Source organism: Aplysia californica, unplaced genomic scaffold (assembly GCF_000002075.1).
Source record: "Aplysia californica isolate F4 #8 unplaced genomic scaffold, AplCal3.0 scaffold00872, whole genome shotgun sequence".
Taxonomy (NCBI): Eukaryota; Metazoa; Mollusca; class Gastropoda; order Aplysiida; family Aplysiidae; genus Aplysia; species Aplysia californica.
Genome location: NW_004798142.1, coordinates 95,784 through 99,521, shown reverse-complemented (window position 1 = coordinate 99,521; position 3,738 = coordinate 95,784).

Here is a 3,738-nt window from a genome sequence, read left to right as displayed (position 1 = left end):
TAAGCTTCCTTCACGATCCTATCGGAGATGGACGCTAAATTTAGAGGTCCCGCCCATTATTCAACCTAATTGGTGTTGATAGGGAAGTTAATCAAGTACACTTACTCAAACGTCCTCATTACAAGATAAAAGCAAGACGTGCTAAGAACCAAAATGAAAACATTCATCTTGTGTCCTGCTTGTTTATACGATCTAATGCTGTTTCGAGCGTCGTAAAACTTGTATCAAACTCATTCTGGAACTTCCTCTGCCGATATATAAACGCAGTCTAGACCAGTATACAGAGGGTCTATGAGCATCTCGATTCTCGAGTTTGTCTCATGTGGTGCAACAAATAACAGGTAACTTACAACATAGTATAGTGCACAGTCTACATCTTTAGTATGTATAGTATAAGGTTTTTACGGCGCTCGCAACTGCTAAGGTCATATGAGCGCGCGAAACACAAGTTGTTCACCTCTGCGAAAGTTCACCTCACGACTGGCTAACTAATTTACTTTAAAATGCTAAAAAGTTAAAATATTCAAATTCGGTGTAAATATATTTGTGATCTAAAACAACTTTTAAGTAACAATAAAAATTTTAAATAATATCAAATTCACTCTACAACTCGCCATAAAGGCCAATGGCCTTTATAAAATTTAAAATTCTGCTGGGAACAACGACGGTGTCTACATCTTTGACACTTTAGGGTTTTGATAATAATAAAGTACATGTACATGTAAAAAAATATATGTCTATGTGAAAGACACGCGATTTTCTTTTCATTGTTTTTTCGTTTTTGTTTGGTTGTTGTTGTTTTGTTTGTTGTTGTTGTTGTTGTTGTTGTTGTTGTCGTTGTTGTTGTTGTTTTGTTTTTTTGGAAGGAACATTTTTTTTTTTCAATTTTGTTAATATTTATTTTCCTTACGATATTATTTTCTTTATTTAAAAAAACAACTCTTTCTTTCCAATCCAATTGATCTTTTCTCTTTCTTTGTTTTATTTATTTATTTTTATTTATTTATTTATGTATTTATTTATTTACTTGGGGGGGGGGGGGGGTTTGAACCTATAGGCCTGTCTCAAGCTGTAACCTCCTTCTTCATGTATGGCGCGAAACTGAAAATTGGCACAGTCTTGTGTCTCATTCACTCTTTTTCCTGGCACACTGTTGCCGTTATTGTGTTGACTCGCCTTACCCACAGGCCAACAACCACTACAACGCACCTCAATGTTTATGGGAAAAAAATGAAGCTTTGAAGCCGGTCACCCATACACAAGGCATAATACATGTGTTATTAATGTAATGTTGTTTCATAATAAATGTATCGTTCATTCATAATGTGTATTTTTCATTCATAATACAGTGGAATCCTGTTATAACGAGAGGGAGGGGACCGGTGCGAAATGTCCGTTATAGCAGGATTCTCGTTACAAGGGATCCAGTAATAAATTCAAGGGAAATAGTAAAGTAAAGTAGGCCTAATCTATGATTTGGCGCTCTGTTTATTCCTTTTTGTATTTCCCCTGATGATGATGTGTTCAACATGATCTCAAGGTCTTACTTAATCAAAAATCGAATCAGGTTTCTTTCTCTAGCACGAGCAATGTTGACAAATCGGCCTTGACGATCAGAAAGAAGGGGCTCTGGCTTTAAGCTAACTCGCCCGCAGTGTTGTCCCCCACTCCACAACACCCTGTGGCGCGTTGCGTCTGCTCGCGCACGTCATACATTCACTCCATCCATCTATCACTACCACAGCATTGTGACCTCTCCATCCCGCACCAGAGAAGTGAGAGGCACGGTATGCCTAGATAAACTAGACTGGGCTAGCCTATCACGCGATGCGTTCTGCTTGTGTCTGCGCATGCCACACCCTCCCCATTCATTCGCTCCGGCCTTCATTGTTGGTTCGCAGGGGTTCTCCCATTCCTTGTTTCGCTGGATCCCCGACAACTTTCTCGACTGGCAAGGTTTTATAATAATGTTTAATTGGTCTGAGCGATGTGCACAGCAGCAGCAATATTCCGTTATAAACGACTCGCGTGACGGCCTGATTGCGCAATAGCAGTATTTCATTTACAAAGATAAAGAAGAAAAAAAAACGGGGTTTTAGAACAGTGTCTTTATAACAGACTTCTCGTTGTTTCAGGACCCGTTATGAGTGGACTCCACTGTAAATGTCATTTACAATAAATGCAGGGGCTTTCGTGGTCTATAGGTTACGGTGTTTGCCTTTCATTCAATAGGTCGCGGGTTCGAAACCTGACAGCGACGGAAAATTTTCTTCACAAAATGTTCTCCTTTCACTTCCATCTTCTTTCTTCCTGCTCTCAAACCGCGTCCTATCGTCTGCTTTTGTCTCCATCCCCTCCCCTTCCTCTGGGCTCCTGGCTCTTTCTGCTGCCTTTCTGGGGGGCTGCCCAGTTTGTCACCGGCCCAGTTTGTCACAATTCCATTTAAGTATTTGAGTATTGATGACCGTCATAATTACAGCACTTTATCACTGTAGTCGTAACTTCGTAACTTTTGTTTTATATTCTCCACCTTCAAATTGGTGTTGTAATGATAGTCCCTCTGAAATATCTATGAATTCAGCTTATGTTGTTCAATATGTCTTTTTTAAATGCAATTCAAAGCAAATTACTTTGTAAAATTTAAACAATGAATGTTCTTTCGTTAAAAACAGTTGAAAAATAAAATCCAATTCATACTATACTATCAAACAATAATTCATTTACTCTTTTTTTAAAGTGTCAGTGATAACTTCCATCTTGCAGGGCACAGTCGAGGCGGGGTCGTGGGCCTGTGACAAACTGGCATGCTTCCGTTCATTGTTGAATAGTTACAACTTTTTTTAGGTCATTGTCTCCCTTACCCAAGCATTATTAAAGGTTGCTGTTGATGAAATACTTAATTGAATCTACCTCATGAAGGAGGAGTCCTCTGGTTTTGTGACTGGGTGTTCTCTACCTTCAAAATCAACTATGCTTGGTCCCGAAAGTCATCCCACATTTCAGTTGAGAGGCGATGCGGTATTGTGAAAAAAATGTGTTGGCTTAATGATCGGTTAATCTGACTCATGAAGCAAGGGCAGGAGATGAAGGGAAATAACAGAGTAAAATGCTCGACCACCACAAGTACTAAAACAAGAACGGCCATACCTCCAGCTCAACATGGTCGATGGTGTTTGTTAGTTTTCTCCCCCCCCCCCCCCCCCCCCCCTTTTTTTTTGGGGGGGGAGGGGGTTGCTGTTTCTTTTTTTTATTTTTTTTTTTTAATTTACTATTTTTGATATTTTTTGGCAAGTGTTACCTGCGCTCGCAACTGTGTATTGTCATAAGCTGTTAGATCTTACCTACCCTAAGATCAGGGGTGTGCCTGAAAGACAGCTGTAAGAAGGGGCCAATGGAAAGCAGTAGAAAAGCTGCAGAAACAGTTACGGCTACGGGCCCAGAGGAGGGGGCAAAGGGGGTCGGGGTTGGGGCAGAAAGTGAAGACGAAGGCAGGCGACAGAACATGGTTAGATATGAAAAGGAGGTGAAAGGAGACACATTTAGAGATGAAAATATTCCGTCGCTGCCAGGTTTCGAAACCGGGACCTATTGAATGAGAGGCAAACATCGAACCTCAAGACCACAAGAGCACCCGATGGTGATAGTTGTGTTGCTGAGAGACAGAGAAAGAGAGAGACACGCAAACGTACACATACTTACTCACAAACAGACACACACACACACACACAGAGAGAGAGA